Genomic DNA, 23,209 nt, shown 5'->3' with positions numbered 1-23,209 from the left:
TTTTTATTGTCACATCCGGGGTGTGGGGATGGTGGTGCTGCAGACATCGAGTGGGTAGTGGCCAGGATGCTACTACATATCGTACAAGGCATAGGACAGCCCTCCCCACCACCCCAAAAGAATTATCTGGCCCAAAATGTCAGTAGCGTGCTATGGAGAAACCTTGGATAGAGGCTGAGGACTGAAGAGAGGCTGAGGTTGTCACATGTACTCTCCCTTCAGGTAGTCAGTCACATTTGCCAGACTCTTGTGTGGCCCTGCCCCTTTCCCAGAATCTGTAGCAGGCACACTGATGCCATTGCTCGTCACGGCCTTGGGATGAGAAAACCTTGGGGGCTCCTCAAAGTCATAAACACAGGAAGGAAGGAGTGATTTAGGAGGGTGACGTGGGAGAAGAGAGCTTTAGGAAGAACAAAATTGTCCTCATGTGTTTGGGAAATGTGCCAGATGGAAAAGAGATGAGGTGTGCCATGGGGTGTACCATTGCAGAAGGCAGACTGGGACTGATGCGTGACAGGGAGTCAGATTCTGAACTTGATATAGACTGCTGTAGCAACTAGAAGTGCCTAGACCTGTCTAGACAGTGCTGGGTTTCCTGTCACTGCAAAGTTCACGTATAGGCTGATGACCGGTGACTGGTGATATGCAAGAGGGGATTTCATATAAAGGATGCTCTAAGATATTGTGATTCTACACCACTTTTACGATTCTTTCCCAGAACTCGGAGCTCCTCGTTCGTTAGCTGAAGAGCTCCTTGGATGTCTGCTCTGACAAGTTTCATCCATTTACATGTGCCACTCATTTTTCAGGTACAAAACGAAGAATCGCTTTGCACAAAGCCAGAAGGGCTACACTGAAAGAATGATCAGAAAAGAATAATACATAGGTAAGCATTTACATTGACTTTCTCCACATATTTGAGACAGGGTAGCTGGTTAGTGGCTGCTTTCTCGTGCTCGAGCCCTTACAAAGTGAATCTCCTCAGCATGTCATAGAGGTTGGAGCCTGTCTGAGCCTGTGTGTCTCTGCCCGTGGCCCCTAGTTTCTTCGTGTCATTGCTTTAGATACTGTGTAAGGCCCTTCTCTTTTCCTCCGATCACAGCAGACACTCAGTAACCTCTAGTTCTGACTGAGATGCATATTTCACATTATAGTACTTTGAAATGAGAAAGGTTTACCTATTGTGGAAACAAATGTAGGCTCCTGGGAATGTTCGTGTCACATGGTAATGTTTTTCCCAGGGCTGCCATGGTAACTGACGTTGCCTGGTTACTCCCTACGTTTTCCATTCGATGCAGCAGGCCCACCGCTAGGCCTCTCACCTGAGAAGTCCAGAATTGGGAAGACACAGGCTGTATCAGTTGCACTGCGGCCTTATTCACAATAGCCAAGATGGTGAAGCAACCCAAATGTCAACAGGTGAATGGATAAAGAAGAAGAGGTCCATGTATACAATGGAATGTTCACCATGGAGACAATGAATTACTGCTCTTTGAGGCACCACAGATGAGCCTACAGATAATCATGGAACATGAGGTAAGTTGGAAATCAAAAGACCTATATCCTATGATATTACTTATAGGTGTTATCTAATAACTGACCCACAGGAAAATATTTCCACAGAGAAAGACACTCACAGATGTAGGAAAAAACTATACTTATCTAAAAGGAAAGGTGGGAGGAATGGATAAATTAAGATCAGTTTTACATATACCAATACATATTATATACATGTGTCACAAAGACCGACCATATAGCAAGGGAGGTCTACAGAACACTGTGTTATATTTTGTATGGGAAGAGGATCTGTATATGAATAGACATATATAATGTACAAATGAGCCAGATTGTGTACAACTAGGGCAAACAATATTCTAATCATTACCCCGATTACAAAAATTAAGACAGCCAACAAGAAGTAATGAGACATAAACGTATGGGGGTTTCTCCTGGCACATTCCTTCCTAATTTACAACCTAGGAACACGACTTCCAGAAAGGCTCTCCTGCCCTACTACCCAGATTGGGGAATGGAGAAATGCTGCCTCCTTGTGACCGTTTCACACAACAGCAGCTTTAAACCCACTGCTAATGGTCACTAACTATTCACCAAACGTGCAGTTCTGTAATGGCACCTGTCCACCAAAAAATTCCTGGGGTCGAAAACCGAATAAGAAATTCAAAAGAGGGCAACCTTCCAAGAAGACAATTTCAAGAGGTATATTGTATGCACACTTTGTTCTCCTTTTTTTTAAACAGAAACAAAAACGGCTTGGAAAAATGATGAATTTGGGGTATTTGTAAAGACACGCAAACCCAAATTACAAAAACCTATCAGCTCACAGCAGTCAGAATGGCCATTAGCAAAAATGCTACAAGCAATAAATGCTGAAGCGATTGTGGAGGAGTGCGTACCCTCCGTTCTAAGGGGGATGTGGTAAGGGCCACTAATGAAAACACAATGGAGGTGCTTTGAAAAGGGAAACATTGTGCTACCAGGCAATCAGTCATACCCACTGCTGGACCTGTCACCTGAGAAAATGAGAATCAAAACCTCACAGACTGGCAATTCTGCACTCCAGCAATACTTACCATAGCCAACACTTGGAAGCAACGAAAATGTTCATCAACAGAGGAGTGCACCAAGAAGCAGTGGTCCATGTACACAATGGAATATTACTCCAATAAAAAGTTTAAATTAAATTTAAAAACAAACATAAGTAAGGAGACGTAAGCATTTGGGGGTTTATCTGGGCACATTCCTCTCTAATTTATAACCGAGGAACACCACTGGCAGGAAGGTCTGTTTCCCTAGTACCAGCGTGGGGAACTTAGAAAGGCTGCCACCCTCTGGCCGTTACCTGCAAAAGCAGCTTTAAAGCCTGTGCTAATGGTCACTTCATGTGAACAAGTACTGCAGGGCTGTAAATGAAACCTGCCCTCAAAATGTCTTGAGGGAGGTAATGGCCAAAAAATTTCAAAATGTGACACATACTTTAAGAAAACACTTTGAAGAGCTAAGCTGTAATCACAGTTTGAAAAATAAGAAGGACATGCCTTAAAGCTTAATGTCAAGGGATTATGAGACACACGGAAATTCAACCACAAAGAGGTATCAGTTCACACCCCTCAGAATAACCTTCAGCACGAAACCCATAATCAATAAATGCTGGGGCTTCCCTGGTGGCGCAGTGGTTGAGAGTCCACCTGCGATGCAGGGGACGCGGGTTCGTACTCCGTTCTGGGAAGATCCCACATGCCGCGGGTGCCTGTGCTCCGCAATGGGAGAGGCCACAACAGTGAGAGGCCCGTGTACCGCAAAACAAACAAACGAAAATAAATAAATGAATGAATGAATGAATGAATGCATGCTGAAGGTGTTGTGGAGAAATGCATACCCTCAACTTTCAGTGGGATGTACCCTGGAAAGAGCCACTAATGAGAACAGAATGGAGATGCCTTTAAAAGGTACACATTGAGCTACAATATCATTCAGCAGGCCCATTCCTGGACCTATAACCAAAGAAGACAGAATTGGAAAGGCACAGGAAGGCAAATGTGCACTGCACAGTATTACAATAGCCAAGATATGGAAGTAACCAAAAAGTCCAGCAACAGATGAGTGGACAAAGAAGAACTGGTACCAGTACAGACAAAATACTAGCCAAGGAAAAAAAGGACACATTGCCCTGTGCAGCACCGTAGATGATTCTAGATGTAATCACACAACCTGGAGTAAGTCAGAAATTCTGAGAAAGACACATATCGTATGATATCACTTATAGGTGTTACCTAAAAATTGATACCAGTGAAGATATTCCCACAGAGAAGGGCTATCAGAGATTCATTAAACAAATTTATGGTTCACCAATGGAAAGGTGTGAGGATTGGATACATTAGGATATTGGGGTTAACAGACGTATACAAACACAGGTGAAATATATAATCACCAAAGACCTACGGAATACCAAGAGAAGACTACTCAACATTCTGTCATAACGTACATGGGAAAAGGATCCCAGGAAGAACAGACATATGTTTATGTATAAAAGAACCACATCTTGCACATCTAGAACAAGCCAAACCCTGTAATCAAACTTGCTGTGATAAAAAATAAAAATTAAAAACAATGAACAAGAAGAAGTGAGCCAAACTTGAGGGGCTTTCTCCTGGCACATTCCATTCTAAATTCCAATCTAGAACACGACTTCCATTGAGGCTCTGTTGCCCTAGTAACCGGATTTGGTGAGGGAGAACTGCTGCCCCCTTGTGGCCGTTTCACACAACAGCAGCTTTAATCCCAGCGCTAATGGTCAGTTGATATTCAAAATCATTGCAGGCCTGTAAATGACACCTGCCCTGAAAACAAATCCTGGGGTCACATATCGACCAAAAAATTCAAAAGACGTCCATATTTCAAACCGACAGTTTCAAAAGGCATAATTTATGCACATTTGGCTTCTGTTTCTTTTCCTTTCTTTTTTTGTTAAAAAAATGGGAATGGAAAAAGGCTGAACATCAGGAATTAATAAAGCCATGCAAGTCCACTGTACGAAAACGGTCACCTCACAGCCGTCAGAATGATTATCAGCAAAAAAAAGTCTAAAAGAATAAATGCTGAAGGGGTTTTAGAGAACTGTGTACCCTTTAGCTGCTGGTGGGATGAAACCTGGTAACAGCCAGTAGTGAGACCAGATTGGAGGTGCGTTTAAGGGTAAAAATGGAGCTACCATGTGATCTGGTAGGCCCACTAATGGGCCTATCACATGAGTAGACCAGAATCAAAAAGACACAGGCTGGCAATCCTGCACTGCAGCAACATGTACCATCCCAAGACCGGGAAGAAACCAAAATGTCCATCAACAGAAAAATGCACCAAGAAGAAGTCGTCCATGTACACAATGGAATATTAGCCATGAAAAAGCATGGAACAGTGCCGTTGGCACCACCATAGAAGGATCTACAGATAATCACCCAACATGAAGTAAGATAGAAACCGAAAGACAGACATCCTATGACATCACTTATAGGTGTTACCTAAAAATTGATACCCATGAAATAATTTCCAAGAGAAGGACACACATAGATTCAGAAAACCAAATTATGTTTAACCAAATGGAAAGGTGTAAGGAATGTATGAATTAGGATATGGGGGTTAACAGACATGTACTAATACATATGAAATATATAATCACCAAGTACCTATGGGATACGAAGAGAGGTCTACTCAACACTCTGTAATAACATACACGGGAAAGGATCCAAAGAGGAAGAGACAGATACATTGATAGGATGAACCAGAGACTGTACACCTAGGAGAATCTACATTTTTATCAAATTTGCTCTGATAATTAATAAAATTAAATTTAAAAAACAAACAATAATTTAGGAAATATAAACTCTTGGGGCTTTTCGCTGGCACATTCCACTCTAATTTGCTGCTTACTAACACAATTTCCAGGAAAGCTCTGTTGCCCAAAAACCCAGAGTTGGAAATGTAGAAATGCTGCCGCCTTGTGGCCGTTTCCCACAAGAGCAACTTTAAACCCACAGCTAATGGTGTCACTTAACATTCCCAAGGACTCAGGGCTGTACAGGACACCTGCCCTAAACAATTGTGCGGAGGTAGGGAATGGCCAAAAAAATTCAAAACTGGCAAATTTTCAAGGAGATAGTATGGAGGGGTAAGTTTTACTCACTCATTTTCAAAAAAGAGGAAAATGGGTAAAAGCTCAACATCACGAATTATTAGACTCATGCAAGTCTAACCTCCAAAAATTTTCAACTCACACATGTCAACTACCATCAGCAAAAAGTCTACAAGCAATAAATGCTGAAGGGGTTTTAGAGAACTCTGTACCCTCTAGCTTCTGGTGAGATGTAAAGTGGTAACAGCAAATAATGAGAACAGAAAGGAGCTGCGTTTAAACGTAAAAATTGAGCCACCATTCCATTCAGCAGGCCCACTGCTGAGCCTCTCACCTGAGAAGTCCAGAGTCGAGAAGGCACAGGCTTCAACAGCTGCACTACAGGAATTTTCACAATAACCAAGACATGGAAGTAACCAAAATGTCCATCACCAGATGAGTGGAAAAAGAAAGAGTGGTCCATGTACAAAATGGAATATTCGCCGTGGAAAACAATGAAACACTGCTCTTTGAGGCACCATAGTTGATCCTGGAGATAATCACAGAACATGAGGTAAGTCGGAAAGCAAAAGACATATCCTATGATACCACTTATAGGCGTTATCTAACAACTGACACAAATGAACATATTTCCACAGAGAAAGACACTCACAGACTTAGAAAACAAACTATGCTTATCTAAAAGGAATGGTGGGGTGAATGGAAAAATTAAGATTAGGGTTACCATACGTGTACAAATACCTATTAAATACATATATTAAAAAGACCGACCATATAGCAAGGGAGGTCTATGGAACACTCTGCAATAATTTACATGGGAATTGGCTCTGTACAGGAATATATATATATATATATATATATGTACAGGTATATATATATATATATATATAATGCACAAATGAACCAGATTGTGTACACCTAGGCCAAACAATATTCTAATCATTACCCTGATTAAAAAACTAAAACAACGAACAAGAATTAATGTAAGATAAACTTATGGGGGTTTCTCCTGGCACATTCCATTTTAATTTACAACCTAGGCACAGGACTTCCAGAAAGGCTCTGCTGCCCTAGTAACCAGATTTGGGAATGGAAAAATGCTGCCGCCTTGTGGCCGTTTCCCACAACAGCAGCTTTAATCCCAGCGCTAATGGTCAGTTGATATTCAAAATAAGTGCAGGCCTGTAAATCACACCTGCCCTGAAAACAAATCCTGGGGTCGTATATCGACCAAAAAATTCAAAAGACGTCCACATTTCAAAACGACAGTTTCAAGAGGCATATTTTACGCACATTTGTGTTGTTTCTTTTTCTTTCTCTTTTTGTTAAAAAACCAGGAATGGAAAAAGGCTGAACATCAGGAATTAATAAAGCCATGCAAGTCCAGTGTACAAAGACTTTCACCTCACAGCCTTCAGGATGATCATCAGCAAAAAAAAAGTCTACAAAGAATAAATGCTGAAGGGGTTTTAGAGGACTCTGTACCCTTTAGCTGCTGGTGGGATGTAACCTGGTAACAGCCAGTAGTGAGAACAGAATGGAGGTGCGTTTAAGGGTAAAAATGGAGCTACCATGTGATCTGGTAGGCCCACTAATGGGCCTATCACATGAGTAGACCAGAATCAAAAAGACACAGGCTGGCAATCCTGCACTGCAGCAACATGTACCATAGCCAAGACCTGGAAGAAACCAAAATGTCCATCAACAGAAAAATGCACCAAGAAGAAGTCGTCCATGTACACAATGGAATATTAGCCATGAAAAAGCATGGAACAGTGCCGTTGGCACCACCACAGAAGGATCTACAGATAATCACCCAACTTGAAGTAAGAAACCGAAAGACAGACATCCTATGACATCACTTATAGGTGTTACCTAAAAATTGATACCCATGAAATAATTTCCAAGAGAAGGACACACATAGATTCAGAAAACCAAATTATGTTTAACCAAATGGAAAGGTGTAAGGAATGTATGAATTAGGATATGGGGGTTAACAGACATGTACTAATACATATGAAATATATAATCACCAAGTACCTATGGGATACGAAGAGAGGTCTACTCAACACTCTGTAATAACATACACGGGAAAGGATCCAAAGAGGAAGAGACAGATACATTGATAGGATGAACCAGAGACTGTACACCTAGGAGAATCTACATTTTTATCAAATTTGCTCTGATAATTAATAAAAATTAAATTTAAAAAACAAACAATAATTTAGGAGATATAAACTCTTGGGGCTTTTCGCTGGCACATTCCACTCTAATTTGCTGCTTACTAACACAATTTCCAGGAAAGCTCTGTTGCCCAAAAACCCAGAGTTGGAAATGTAGAAATGCTGCCGCCTTGTGGCCGTTTCCCACAAGAGCGGCTTTAAACCCACCGCTAATGGTCACTTAACATTCAGAAGGACTCAGGGCTGTAAAGGACACCTGCCCTAAACAACTGTGCGGAGGTAGGGAATGGCCAAAAAAATTCAAAACTGCAAATTTTTCAAGAAAATAATATGAAGAGGTTAATTTGGCTCACTCTCTTTTAAAAAAAGGAAAATGGATAAAAGCCCAACCTCAGTAATTATTAGACTCGTGCAAATCTACTCTACAAAAAGGTTTCAACTCACACCAGTCAACTGGCCATCAGCAAAAAGACTACAAACAATAAATATTGAAGGGGTTTTAGAGAACACTGTACCCTCTAGCTTCTGGTGAGATGTAAAGTGGTAACAGCCCATAATGAGAACAGAAGGGAGCTGCAATTAAAATAAAAATTGAGGTACCATTCAATCCAGCAGTCACACCACTGGGCCTCTCACCTGAGACCTGAATCGAGAAGACCCGGGCTGCAAAATCTGCACCGCAGCCTTATTCACAATAGCCAAGACAGTGAAGCAACCAAAAGGTCCATCAACAGATGAACAGATAAAGAAGAAGTGGTCTATTTATACAACAGAATATTAGCCATGGGAAACAATGAAACACTGCTATTTGAGGCACCATAGATGAGCTTGGAGATAATCACAGAACATGAGGTAGGTCAGAAAGCAAAAACCTATATCCTATGGTATCACTTATAGGTGTTAACTAATAACTAACACAAATGAACATATTTCCACAGAGAAAGACACTCACAGACTTAGAAGTATGCTTATCTAAAAGGATAGGTGGGGTGAATGGAAAAATTAAGATTAGGGTTACCATACGTGTACAAATACCTATTAAATACATATATCAAAAGACCGACCATATAGCAAGTGAGGTCTATGGAACTGTGGAGACGTCCCAATCACCTGACTGCCCTCCGACCTGCCGTGAATTGGAGACTGAGACCAGGCACGCCTCTCTCCTTCTCCATTCACTCAGGGACAGACTGGGGGTCATGGGAACCTCAGAATCGAAACCAGATTCTAAGACACCCCTGGGGTGTCTCCTAGCCAATTTTACAGCCCTCGGTTTCTCCCAAGTTCTCCGTTGCCGACGGCTTATTTTCCATTCCACTGTGGCCAGGCCACAATATTCTCTAGACAATCAATCCAAATGGCCTCCTGAAGGGACTTTCAATTTTAACATCCTCCGTGATCTAGATAATTACTGCCGCAGGATGGGCAAATGATCCGAGGTCCCCTATGTTCAGGCCTTCTGGTATTTACGCTCCCGCCCCTCCCTCTACGTCAATTGTTCCACTTCCCAGATCTTTCCTGCCAAACAGGCATCTCCTACATCCAAGCCCCTAATTTCCTTTGACGATGACCCCTCTCCACTAGGCGACCCACCCGAATCTCTCACCTCTCCCCCCTCCAGAGCTCCTCTCCAGCCTCCACCCAACCCTGAAGCGGTCCCTCCTCATCCCGCAGCCGCTCCGGCCCATCCAAACGCTCCCCCGCCTCCCTCAACGGTTTCTCCTCCCTCGCCCCTTGCTTCGCCAATTAGTGCACATACACGCTCTCCCGACTCCCAAGATCCAAATCTTCTCTGCCCTCTGAGGGAGGTAGAAGGAGCGGAAGGATTAGTTAGAGTTCATGTTCCCTTTTCCCTCCAAGTTCTCTCTCAAATAGAAACGCGATTAGGCTCCTTTTCGGCTGACTCTTCCCGCTACATCAAATAATTTCACTACCTCTCTCAAGCTTACGATCTAACCTGGTATGATATCTCTGTGATCCTATCTTCTACTCTGACCCCTGACGAGAGGGAAAGAATTCAAACTGTTGCCCGAAACCATGCAGATCAGGTTCACCTTACCGACAACTCCATGCCTGTCGGAGTGACTGCTGTACCTGGTACCAATCCAGGCTGGACTTCTCAGGATGGCCAAGATGGCCGTCATAAACACGACCTCATGATCCAGTGCCTCCTGGCTGGCATGCAGGCTGCTGCTCATAAGGTAGTCCATTTTGAAAAACTAAAAGAGATAATCCAAGAACCTAACGAAAATCCAGCTATCTTTCTCAATCGCCTTACAGCGGCTTTAACTTTCTACACCCAGCTGGATCCTGACACCCCGGCAGGGGCAGCGGTCCTAGCCACCCATTTTATCACCCAATCAGCCCCGGACATCCGAAAGAAATTAAAACGGGCAGAAGACGGCCCTCAAACCCCTATTCGAGATCTGGTAAAGATGGCCTTTAAAGTCTACAATGGCCGTGAGGATTTAGCAGGATCCAGCTGACAGGCTCGGATGCACCAGAAGGTGGCCCTCCAAACCCAACCTCTTGTAGCCGCCCTAAGGCCGGCCATCTCCCATGTATCACAGCATCCATGGGGTCCGCAAAAGGCAACCCCGCCGGGGGCCTGCTTCAAATGCAGAAAAGAAGGCCACTGGGCTCGCCAATGTCCCAATCCCCGACCTCCTTCTAAGCCCTGTCCCAGCTGCGGGTTAACGGGCCACTGGAAGAGTGACTGCCCTACGACTGGCCCTCCCTCAGCGTCTCCACGTGGGGGGCGGGCCGACCCAATGGCATTACCACTCGAACTGCTGGGATTGGCTGACGACTGACGGCACCCGGACTCGAAGACCCCCATCACCCTCACCGAGCCCAAGGTAACGCTACAGGTAGCGGATAAGTCCATTTCATTTCTGGTGGACACGGGGGCTGCCTCTTCGGTCCTGCCTACTTATTCCGAGCCAGTTTCTCCTTCCCAGATCTCGGTCATGGGTATTGATGGCAAACCATCCTTCCCACTCCAGACCGGTCGACTCCCATGTCATAACAAAGGACTCCCTTTTACTCATTCCTTCTTAGTCATACCATCCTGCCCAGTTCCCTTGCTAGGCCGAGATGTCCTTTTCCACTTAGGGGCCTCCCTCCAGCTGGATAGACTTGACCCTAAGGTCCCCTCCTCCCAACTCCTGCTTCCTCTTCTCGGCCTGTCTCTAGAACCCTCCCCCTCCTATCCCCCTCTTCCAATCACATGGAACCCAATCAATCCCCATGTCTGGGATGCTTCTAAGCCCATAATAGCAACACACCATTCCCCCGTCCTCATCCGCCTAAAGGACCCCTCCAAATTTCCATCAAGGCCCCAGTTTCCCATCTCTGAGACTCACCTTAGGGGCCTACAACCTATTATCACAGGACTCCTAAACCAGGGACTCCTTATCCCCACTGACTCTCCCTGAAACACCCCCATCCTGCCTGTCCGCAAGGCCTCTGGGGATTATCGCCCGGTCCAGGACCTCCTACTAATCAATGAAGCCATAATGCCTCTCCACCCAGTAGTATCAAACCCATACACCTTGCTCTCCCATATCCCCCCATCCACAACCCACATTACGGTTCTGGATCTCAAAGATGCCTTTTTCACTATCCCCCTACATCCCGACTCCTATTTCCTCTTCACCTTTACCTGGACGGATCCGGATACTCATACTTCCGGTCAGCTCACCTGGACAGTTCTTCCCCAGGGCTTCCGCGACACTCCTCACCTCTTCGGTCAGGCGCTGGCACAGGACCTCACTTCCTGCTCCCGTACCCCCAGCACACTCCTTCAATATGTAGATGACCTCCTCCTTTGTAGCCCATCTCTCAGCCTCTCAAGTCAACATACTGCAGATCTCCTCAATTACCTTGGCTCTCGCGGTTATCGGGTCTCCCCAGCCAAGGCTCAGTTATCTGTATCTTCTGTAACCTACCTGGGGCTCCATCTTACCCCTACCACAAAAGATCTAACAGCCGATCGCACCCGGATTATCCGTGAACTCCAGCCTCCGGAAACAGCGAAACAAATTCTCTCCTTTTGGGGCCTTATAGGATTTTTCCGACACTGGATACCTAACTTTGCTCTTCTCGCTAAACCCTTATATCTAGCCGCTAAGGAAACCCCTCAAGGACCCCTCACCTCTCCTTCCGCCGTTCAACAGGCCTTTCTCACCCTCCGTAACGCTCTGATATCTTCTCCCCTTTCTCTGCCCAACCCAAACCGACCTTTTCACCTTTTTGTGGATGAACGGGCCGGAATAGCCACTGGACTCCTTGCCCAGCCTGTAGAGCCTTCCTACCGCCCCGTGGCTTACCTCTCCAAACAGCTAGACCCAACCATTCGGGGATGGCAACCATGCCTTCGGGCCCTAGCAGCAGCAGCCGAACTGACCAACAAACACTACAGATACTCAACCACACAGGAATAGGTAACATCTCTGACTGCTTTCTATGTGCCTCGCTTGGCCGGCCACCCTTGGCTGCTGTCCCACTCGACCAGCCCTTCAATTCTACTTCCTACACAACCCCAAACCCACCTTTTTCCCCGTTAAAAGTCCCCATATTCCTTGATTCAAAAATATCTCACCATCTGTTACGGCAGCCGCCCAAATCTACCTGATACTGGGTTTCTTTGCAACACATCCCTCACGGTAAACACATCAATTGAAGCACCCCAGGCATGTTTTTGTGGTGCAATGGTTCCCTCACAAAAGAGATCAATTCTTCCTCCCCCTTCCCATGTATCCCCATTACTCTCGTCCCACAACTCACACTGTATAGCCAAGACGAATTTTCCTCGCTAATCACGCCGCCCTTTACCCGACGGAAAAGAGCTATCTTTCTTCCTCTGGTCGCAGGCATCTCTCTCGCCTCCTCCCTGGTCGCTGCAGGCCTCGGGGGGCGGGGGGGAGCTCTAACACATAGTGTTTCAACATTCCGCGACTTAGAACATAAACTCCAGCTAGCCATTGAAGGCTCCGCCGCCTCCATCTCCTCTCCAGTGCCAAATCACCTCCATAGCCCGAGTCGCTCTCCAGAATCGACGAGCCCTGGACCTCCTGACGGCCGACAAAGGAGGTACCTGCCTCTTCCTACAGGAGGAATGCTGCTGTAAACGCCCTCCATCGCTTAAGAGAAGAACTCCAACGCAAACACCAACAGTCCGCCTCCCCAATTCCCGACTGGGGGCGATCCACCCTCTATACCTGGCTAACACCAATCTGAGGCCCCTTAATTCTCATCTGTATCTTGCTCATGTTTGCCCCCCGTTTTCTTAGGTTCCTTCGCCGGCGCATGGAGGAAGTCTCTCGGGTGGCCACAAACCAAATGTTCCTCAGTCCTTACACCTTGCTTCCTACAGAAACCCCCACTGGTCTCCCCTAAGCCTCGGACCTCTGGTCGCCCGACTCCCCTTTCGACGCCCCCATTCAGCATGAAGTAGCCAGAGATCGGAACGCCGCCCCATTACACCAAAGATGTCGGGATGTAAGGCCAACTGGCCCGAGGCAAGGGAACGCAATCAGATTCACAGGTTGCATCAGACCGAAACTCTCCGGACCACCCAATTCCAGAAACTGACCTGGAGACATTCCGGACCACCCAGTTCCAGGAACTGACCTGGGGGATTTCCACCTGGCCCAGCCTTCCCGCCTTTCGAGGGACGGGACTAGCGGTCCCAAGACTGATGTAACCGGCACCAGATAGTGCCACAACACCCGAAGAGACCACCAGATAAGGAATTCCCTGCGCCCTCCCAGATTCACCACACCCCTTTCCCTTCTTCCCCTATAAAATCTTGCCCAGCCCTCGCCCAGGGTCGACTTCTCTGGTCCCTTTCTCTCGGACCAGTGAACCTCACCCGGGAGCGCCCCCTAATAAAGCTCACTTGAAGCGTTCCTCTGTTTCGCGATGCCATTTGTTAAGATCCAGCCTTACACTTACACATCAAGGATGGCTCTGAGCTGAATTTCTGCAAAACAAGACTATCCCATGCAAAGAACAACCCAGTAGAGCTTTGTATCCCATCAGCTACAGAAGAGAATGGCGGCAGGCTACTGAAAGCCAGCAGCATTTACAACTTAACTCCCATGGCCTCTGCAGTGCTACGTCTGAGTTTTCTGTTTCTGCCCCTGTACCAAACAGCTCTGGTGTAATTCCTCGTTCCTTCCTCCACCCACCCCCACCAACCCCCGTCCCCTTACCTGCGGTCCGCAGCCCTCCGCTCCGCGCTCGGATGCCGCTGGGGTGCCAGGGACCCACGGGACGGGTCGTTCCCAGCCGCCGAGCGCTGGCTTCCTAGACCCCCGCAAGCTCGTGTGGCGCTAACAGCTAAGCCCCAAGGACGCCCCGCGCCAGATGCGCTCTGGCCGGGACGCCCACTTCCGGGACACGCTCCTCCGGGAGAGGCGCGCAGACCGCCGCCGCGCTCAGGTGACCCACAGCCAATGCCGAGCAAGACCCGCCCCGCCGGCGCCGCGTCCGCGCGGCGCAGCACAATCACGGCGCTCCAGGCACGGGCGCCGGAACGCCCACTTGCGGGACATTCTCCTCCGGGAGAGGCGCGCAGACCGCCGCCGCGCTCAGGTGACCCGCACCCAATGCCTAGCCAAGACCCGCCCCGCCGGCGCCGCGTCCGCGCGGCGCCGCACGATCTCGGCGCTCCAGGCACGGGCGCCGGGGGGCGGGGGTCTCCTCTCCTGAGAGGCAGCTAGCGATGCCCCGGGGCGCGGGCCCCTGCGGCGCGGAGACCGCTCCAGGCTGGACTCACCGACACCAACGCCGCCAGGAGGAGCGCTTGGCGGGACTCGGCAAACAACCCAATGTTTTAAATGGAAAAAGGGCTTCAAAACAATCAAGAAAGCTAAAAATAACAAATGTTGGCAAAAATTTAGAGAAACTGATACAGAATTTTCCATAGGGAAAATGAATAACTTCCGGAGGTGGATGCTGAGAATACTTGTACAACAACGTGAATGTAATTAATGCCATAGAACTGTATGCTCAAAATGATTTAAATGGTAAATGTTATGTGGGGGGTTTTAACATAATTTAGCCCCTGCTTTATACCAGACCCCAGAGTCGAAGCTTCTCATCCATTTTCTCACTTTTACTTAACCTCCTAGGATCTTCACACTCCAATTTAACAGACGAAGCTGAGCCTGAGAGGTTAAACTAAGTGACTTGCCCAAGGCTCACTCGGCCAAGTCTACACTGTTCAATGTTGCTGTATTTACTGAGCACCTACTAGAGCACCTACTGAGCAATACCTCCAGCACCTGCCAGAGACATTGTGGAAAGACCAGGATGAACGGGGGCTGAAAGCAGATTACAAAACATGGGTAGATCCTGGGGCCCTGCTCTCAAACACTGAAGTTTCTTGGAGTGGAGGGGATGGCCTGTGTCACACTTGTGGAGCCTTTTATTCCACCCCACCGCACCCCCACAGAGGAGGGAAGCAGCTGGCCTGATACTGAATATTAGCTCAGCTGGGGAGGAGTCCTGGGGCTTTGAAGAAGGCATCTCCTGCCCCACTCCCCACATTGCCCCCTAGAGTCCAGTATGTGGGCACAAGCATCCCTGTGGCGGGGCAGGAGGCACGTCTCATGGCACCCCTCTCCTCCTGCCCTGCAGTAATGACACTGTACCCATACACCCACCAGAAGGACAATGAACTCTCCTTCTCTGAGGGCACCATTATCTGCATCACCCGCCACTACTCCGATGGCTGCTGTGAGGGCATCGGCTCAGAGGGGTCTGGATTCTTCCCCGGAAACTATGTGCAGCCCAGCTGCTGACAACCTGGGATCTCTGGGATGCTGACCCAAGCACCGCCTTGAGTGAGCCTCTTGAGTCCCACACCAAAGCCTGCTCCAGTCAAGAATGGACCAGACCGGCACGCCTCCTGGGCTGTGAGCTGTGTCTCTTCCTTTCCCCCACTGCAGTGGGAAGGCGTCCGGGTAAAGACAGAGGAGGCACCCAGAGGCCTGCTGGAGACAGGAAAGAACTGGAAGCCAAGGAGCTTGGTGACCTTATCCACAGGGGACCCTTACGCCATGCAAGACAGGGTCTCCAGCTGCAAGTGCCAACTTTGAATAAAATTCTGATGACCTCCTGATGATGGCCCTGCAGGGCTAGCAGGCCGAGGGACTGAAAGGCAACCCACCTGTAAGGCTCCCGCTCATTGAGCCTCCTCTGCCTGTCTTAAGCAGCAGTATCTCCCATCTCCTCGGTGCTCACTGAGCCCTCCACACTAGACCCCTGTGCCCCTCTGCGAAGGTGGGCCACACCCTGCTCTTTTGCCTGTTGCCTGCTTTGTTGTGTATTCAGTCTTGGTGCCCCAGGCTGGGCACTCCTCCAAGAGTGGGGACCAGCTCCCTCACTGAGGTGGGGCTCTCTGAGAGCAGAGCTCACCTCGCCCTCATCCCCCAGACGGCAGCGTGAGACACCTCGCTCACCTCTGCCCCTTCACCTCCTTCACAGCTCTGAAACCCCAGAAGAGGGAGGTGGGCCTTGGGTTTCCACTGGCTCTGCTTTAAAGCATCATGGCTTTCTGTTCCATACGGGAGGAGGGGGACTCAAAAGGCCCAGTCAGTGGGGCGACTTTGGTTAAGTCCCTGCTTTCTTGCTGCATAAACGAGGCTGTGCTGCAAGGAGACATCTTCGGGCTCTGTGAGGTCCCTGGCTGGCCAGACCCGAGCCCCGGAACAGTGTGCTACCTCTTCCACCAACAGGAGGTGACCGTTCCCTCCAGCTTTTTATCCTGTGGGGATGCTAACAGGGTGGGGGGGCGGGGGGCAAGGAGTGTAGTGTAGAGTCACAGTAGGTAAAGCAAGATCTAGGCCTGGGACCGTCGGCAGGGAGCACCTCTCTCTGTGGGGAGTCCGGTGCGGGGGAGGTCGGGGGGTACATTTCGGGGCCTAGGTCCTCTGGACAGAAGACTGGAGGAGGGAGGCCACGCAGCCCAAGGCAACAGTTAACCACAACGCGGCGGGACATGTTCCTTCTCGACCCTGACAGGGAACCCCGTCCTCCCAGCTGAGAGGACAAGGTTTGTGGAAACACTGCTGCCTGCTCAGATATGCGCGCCACGCTGCTGCGGCCGGACTCCGGAATTCGCTTGCAGTGGAACTGGGGGAGGCAGCCGAGCTGGGTTAACTGCACAGATGGGGACAGCTCCCAACTCCCTCCTCCAGTCCCCAAATGGACCAACCTGGGATTCCGGGAAATCCCGGAGGGATATACCAAAACGAAAGGGAAAGGGAGTAATAAAACTAGCTTTCTCTTTCCCGACCCCCACCGCCCCACCCCTTCCCCGCCCGGGTGGCCCTTGCAGGCCACGTCCTCAGCACCTGATGCAGGTGTAGGCGCACTTCGGTGGTTTCCCAGGGCACCACCCTGGCGCGGAAGGAGCTGGGCTCGGCCTTCTGCGCCTCCTGCATAAGGCGGTGCATGCGGTAGCGGCGGCGCAAGAAGGCCACGTCGCCGCCTGCCAGCAGCCCCGTGGGGCAGAAGTCGTTGGCGCCGTCGCTCACGTAGAAAAGGCTCGAAGGGCACGCCGTCGTGGGCCTGCTCGCGCAGATAGTCGCTGAGCACCTTGTGCTGGCACACGTTGGCGGGGCAGCGAGCGCAGCTGTGCGCGTGGAAGGGCCGCAGCGCCAGCAGCCCCCAAGGGTCGGGCCCCGACGGGTTGCTGAAGATGAGGCAGAACAGGCCATGGTGGCCGGCAGCGCGCAGCGCACTCTCCACGCCAAAGGTGTTGGCGTCTGAGATGAGAATAACCTCAAAGCAGGCGCCCTGCTTGGCCACAAACTGCAGCAGCTCGCCCGTGCCGGGCGACAGGGGGATGGCCTCGTAGATGGCGCGCAGGTCCCGCGGCCGCACGCCCTGCTCGCCCAGGTACTGGAAGACGCGCTGCATGTACTCGTTGTAGAAGCCCTCGCGCTGGGTGGCACGCAGGCTCTCAGGCAGCCGCTGGCCCGCCGCGGCACGCGCACGACGGAGTCGTCGCTGTTTTCGTCCACGATAGTCTCGTCCAACTCGAAGATCAGGAGGAAGCATGGCGCGCCGGGTGCAGCCATCCCGCTGTCCTCTACCAGCTTTGTCCGGAGCGACCAAATCCTTTTGTGGTCACCAAAAAGAGTCCCTCAGAGGAAAGGGGGACAGGACCTCTGAGCTTCTCCTGCAGGGTGGGGAGCGGCGGCTGCGGAGGTCTGTCCCGGCTGAGTCTGGAGTGTCAAGAGTGGGGAGAGGGCCTAGCTGAGGTATTTGGGCGCAGGATGGAGCAAGGGGCGCTCACGGGAATTGGAGGGGATGCTGCGTCTTATCCATCCCCGGATTTCTGGGCTCCGGCTCTCACGAGTCCTTCCAGTCCAGAGGGTCCGTGAATGGTGTGCATCTGGGCCGTTCCCTCCACTTGCCCCCCATCCCGATGTTATGTATTTTTAACCACAATAAAAAAATGAATGAAACACTGATAATACATGTTACAACATGGATAAACATTGAAAACATTCTAAGTCAAAGAAGTCATACTGAAAATGCCACTTATATCACAACCATCTTGTGTGCTTTAAATCCACAGCAGTTTTGAAAGTGAGGGGAAGGGACTTTCCTGGTGGTCCAGTGGTTAAGACTCTGCGCTCCCAATGTAGGGGGCACAGGTTCGATCCTTGGTCGGGGAACTAAAATGCCGCGTGCACAGCATGGCCAAAAATTAAAATAAAATAAACGTCATTGGCCTGGTTTTGGGTCATAGCATCGTCCTTGAACCCATCAGAGCACCCATAGGATGGAACATGGGATTGGCTAAATGTGGATCATATGCCCATCTTCAAGGTGGGTGGAACGTAGCATCAGCCCTCTGGAACTGTTTGGACTGGAAACAGGTAAGAAGTTCCCAAAGGAAAGCTGAGGTTCTGGACTTTGGCATGAGAACAGATGCTGGATTGGGGAAAGCGGCAGATTCCACACCACTGACGGCCCACTGCACAGCTGTGGGATCTGAAGGCCAAGGAAGGAAGGGGCTGATTTAGGGTCAGGGGCTGCAGCCACCCATCCAGTGCTCTTGCTGTCCGTCCACAACAGCAAGAACCTCTTCCTCTTGCAAAAGGCACAGCCCTCCTTGATGTCTCTGGTGGCGGGAGCCCAGGAGTCACACCTGCCCCCTGGCCACATGACTCACCCATCCCCCAAGAACAATACTGCTCATTTATCCAGTCTCCTCCCTCCTTTACAAAGAGCAGAGACTAAATGCTATGGTGGTTAGGAAATTCTTGCTCAATGAAGCAGTGAGAGGTTCAAGGATTATGCCGTATCATGGAATCCATCATTGGCAGCTTTCAGAGACCACATGGGTGCACGTGGCTCTCCAAGACCATGCCGCCTCAGTGTGAAACTGTCCATTGGGTGGCCCAGTTGCTCCCGTATCTTTGACTCTTAATGAGTATGAATATCAAAAGTTTGTTACAGCTGGAAGCCCAAAGGATTGCAAGGCCATGGTCTGCTGTATGGTTGTTGTGTCACGGAGACACTCAAATGTTTAGACGGTTATTACCTCGCTTGGCAGGCTATGGGCCTGTGAGGGGGAGGCCCTTTTCTCAACCACATGCATGTTAGTAACTGAAACATCCCAAAGGGCTGTCTGTGCTGCCCAGGTAGCTGTTCAATTGCCAGCAGCAAGGTCAGCTCAGTAATTGGCCACAGGGGCTTGACAGGGACCAGACTGGCCTGAGCTGGAGGACCATAGATGACTGCCTGGATGGTCAGAGGTCAAGGGCTGTCCTGAGACTTGATGTCTATTGATGCCCACTCAGATGGGACAAAGGATGCCTACAGTCCCAGGAGGGCCCCAGCAGCCCTCAGGAGGCAGCACCTGGGGGCTGGTAGGTCGCTGCACCAAGTTCTGTATAAATTCATAACATGACCATGGAGTGAGCTCAGTCAGGCCTCTGCTGGACCCGGGCTGCCCAGGCCAAGTGGGGCCAGCACTACTCTTTCCAGTTCAGATGGTAGGAGGAAACCCTGTGGGCTTCTGAGGCCCTAACAGCCGTTGACTGAGGTTGAGGTGGATTTGAAACAGTCAGTGACCAGAGCAGACGTTTCGTTCTTCTGCTCTCAGGTTCCAGGATGGGGGTAGATAACCAGCGGCCCAGGTGAACCCCACACTCGTGAGTGACCCCGGGCAAGTCCTGTCCATCCTACAGGACTCAGAGGTGTGGGGTTAGGGGGGCTGTGGGCCAGTTGTGCTTAACACTAACCCACTAACCCTAACACCCAAATCTCTACTGTTCCCTCCCTAACCCTAACCTCCTCATCTCTAATCCTAAACCCTAATGCTCCTAACCCCTAGCCCCTAGATACTCGACCTTGACCTGTAAACTCCTAACCCTTACCCTGACCCTGACTCAGACCATCTAACCTGACCCTCTAGCCTGCATCCTTTAACTCTAATTCCTCAAAACCTGGGCTCAGCTGAGTGGCTCCATCCAGAGGTGAAGCAGGACCTGTCTTTGGGCCCCCACTGCCTCTGCCCTCTCCTCCCCACAGGAACCAGAAAGCCCTGGGTTGTTGGACTCTGCTGACCAGAGGGGCAGCTGCTCCTGGTCTACCTGCGCCCACACCCCCCTCCTCTGGGGCCCTTGGCCTCTGGACTGTCTGAACTTCAGTCCACTTTCAAGAGCCCTGAGACAAATCCAGGTGAGACGCCTGCTTCATTGGCACAGGTGGGACCTGGTCCCCATCCTCACAGCCCGGCCAGAAAGCTTTGTGTGCACTGTCTCATGAGGCTGCCTGTCCCCAACCAGCTGGAGGGGTCGGGAGTCAGATGCGGAACCGAAGTGTCCTTGAGGTTGGAGTGCGGGCAGGAGACGGCAGGAGAGGTGAGAGGTGAGGTGTCATCATTCCCAAACCAGGCAGGGAGTGTGTGCTGTGTTTGCATTTCGGGCAGGGAAGAGTATGTCAGATGGAAGCTCTGAAGTAGCACACCTTGCAGGCCAACCTACTAGGAGAGTTCTTCCCTAAGCCAACGGGTGGCGCAAGACAACGCAAAAAACTGTACATATATCCTTATAATGAATCTGGAAACTGGAAAGGAAACGTTACAGGTCATGGCAACCGAGGCACGAGGAGCCTGTCCCGCCCGCCCAGGCTTGCGCAGTCTGGAGGTGGAGCCGGGGTAGGCTGGACACGCAGCTCCCGGCTGGGGCCTGGGCCGGAGAGCCCCAGAAGGCGTGGCAACCCGCAGACAATTTCCAGAGCCCACTGCAGCCAGGAGACGTTCCCTACAGAAGAGCCTCTGGCCCTGTGTGTCCACCCTGCACACAGCATGACCATTGGTCCGTTGACCCCTGGGCCTAGTTCATGGCTGTCTGGCCGCCCCTCCCCTCACTTCCTGAGTGTCTGAGCCCCCAGGGCCCCCTTGGCCGAGCCTTCTCTGCACACCTGGCTCTCCTGACTATCCCTGCCTCTCTGAGCACACCGTGTCCTTCCCTGGGGTCTGCGGGTCTGGCTAAGGGTTCCCCCTTGACCCCGGGTAGGCACCCCAGCCAACGCTGACGCTTGCCTTTCCTGCAAGATGGCCCCCTCAGTCTCACGAACTCCAAACTGTGTTGCGTTTACTTCTGGGAAAGAGGGAATGAAGAGGAAGCCCCATTCCGGCCTCACGCAAGGTGTGTGCTAACCTTGTGGACCCAAGGGACCACCACAAAGAGGCTGGAAGCCTGGTGGAGGCACAGCCCCCACCGTCACCCCTGTTCCTCGGCCCATCTCCTCTCTTCTGCCATCAAACCCCTCAGCCGCCACCAGAGGAAAAATGTGGGCCTAATCCTGTCACTCTGGTTCCAAAACTGTTCTGTCTATAAAACGAAATCAAAGCTACCTGTCTGGCCACCCTTGCAGCCCCTCTGCGATGCATCCTCCCCGCGAGCCAGGCACCCAGCCCCTTCCCCTGCCCCCTGCCCCCACCCTCCTCTAGAGCGAGCTCCGTCCATCCTGCTCCTTCAGTTCAGCTCAGCTGCCACCTCCGCTGACCCACCAGCCAGAGGTAACCTCTCCCTCCGCAGACACACCTGGCCTGCAGCTTCTCTGCCCAGTGCCTGGCTGGGCTGAGCACAGCTGAGAGCATGCGCCTGCTTCACTGTGGACCCCAGGCCCCAGCACATGGCACAGGCTCAGGGATGTTTACTGGACAGATGGATGACCGTGAGGATGAGGAGACAGATCACTGACGGTAGCGGGTAGTGATCCTCCTTTTGAGTCTCTACACTTCACCACAAAGTGCTGAGGCCACAGCAAAAGGGAGGGTGGGGGAAGGCGGCACCAGAAAGCAACAACCCGGTGCCTTCCTCATCCCCCCACAGCACGCATGTGTACACACATATGTGCACGTACATGCCCAAGCACACCGGCATTCACACACATGTACACACACACATGAAAAGATGGACTGCAGTCACACACAGGTACACAATCACACGTGCTGCGCATGCAAAACACGTGCATACACACGTGCCTGCCTGCACATAAACACACTCACATGCACTCGGATGTACACAGACCTGCGCACAGACATGCACATGCTTGCGCACACTCACGTAATACACACACATACACACAAAAGCTCAGGACATTTCACAAAGTTTGTTTTTGTTTCAGCCTCCCCAAGAACGAGGAGACACCAGATGGTCCCTGGGAAATAAAGATGGTCATGGCCCTGCATCTGTCACAGAGGCTCGTTGAAGGCTCAAGCACGCTCTGCCCTGCCCAGTCGTGGGGTACAGACCCAGCCTGCTCAGCTGCCTCAGCCGAGCCTTCCGCTGCCCCAGCCACTCGCGGGAGAAGCAAGTCTCAGTGTCAGTTGCAGGTCACGTCTGTGCTACTTCCGGACTGGGGGTCTTGTGTTATCTTGCATGGTATCTTGCTCTGGGCTGAGGCTTACATTTTGCTAACTACTCTTCCATAAGCACTTCACCATATTCCTGAATGCCTATGCCTTCCAGAGGCCCCAGTTCTAGAACCCTGGAGTTGGGAAACAGTCAGCCGTCTCTGTGCACAATCACAAAGCTGCAGTCTGACCCAAGTCCACTTCTTCTATGTCTTAATGCTGCTCCACCTGGGGCTGATTGTGGAGGTGCTGGGTCTACAGTCCATGAAGATCTGGGAGACATGATCCCCCTCTCGCAGGCCTGCACGGACTTGCCTTTGCCTGTTAGTCCAAGTCATGCTCTATACAACATCTGTTTCTCTTCTCTAGAAAAAGATATTCGCAGAAGCAGCAGCATCTCTTTAGACCACAGTCAGGATGACCCTCCTGGAATGAGCCTCAATCCTACCTCAACTGGACTATCTCCTGCCCTCTGCCTGACAA

General features: G+C 50.4%; 1 long non-coding RNA gene and 1 pseudogene across 3 annotated transcripts in view; one reads left to right on the top strand and one right to left on the bottom strand.

The window, feature by feature from the left end:
* Positions 1 to 13,652, top strand: part of LOC308605186 — a 56,563-nt gene extending 42,911 nt beyond the window's left edge. Inside the window, exons 2-5 of one of the 2 annotated variants that reach the window (XR_014013619.1) lie at positions 810 to 886; positions 5,958 to 6,200; positions 6,985 to 8,682; positions 12,849 to 13,652. This is a non-coding gene — a long non-coding RNA (uncharacterized lncRNA). Of the gene's footprint in view, positions 1 to 809; positions 887 to 1,483; positions 1,537 to 5,957; positions 6,201 to 6,984; positions 8,683 to 12,848 lie in introns of those variants that run through there. The other variant, XR_014013620.1, reaches the window with a different exon arrangement.
* Positions 13,653 to 16,297: 2,645 nt separating this feature from the next.
* On the bottom strand, positions 16,298 to 18,260 carry LOC308605053 (phosphoethanolamine/phosphocholine phosphatase-like; annotated as a pseudogene). The gene is made up of 2 exons: positions 17,152 to 18,260; positions 16,298 to 16,328 (listed from the first exon to the last, which is right to left on the bottom strand). The product of its transcript is annotated as a phosphoethanolamine/phosphocholine phosphatase-like (transcript).
* Between the last annotated feature and the right edge of the window lie 4,949 nt (positions 18,261 to 23,209).

This window comes from Mesoplodon bidens (assembly GCF_964165515.1).
Source record: "Mesoplodon bidens genome assembly, chromosome: 17".
NCBI lineage: Eukaryota > Metazoa > Chordata > Mammalia > Artiodactyla > Ziphiidae > Mesoplodon > Mesoplodon bidens.
Note: the sequence above shows the minus strand (reverse complement) of the source record. Positions and strands in the feature narration are given on the sequence as shown.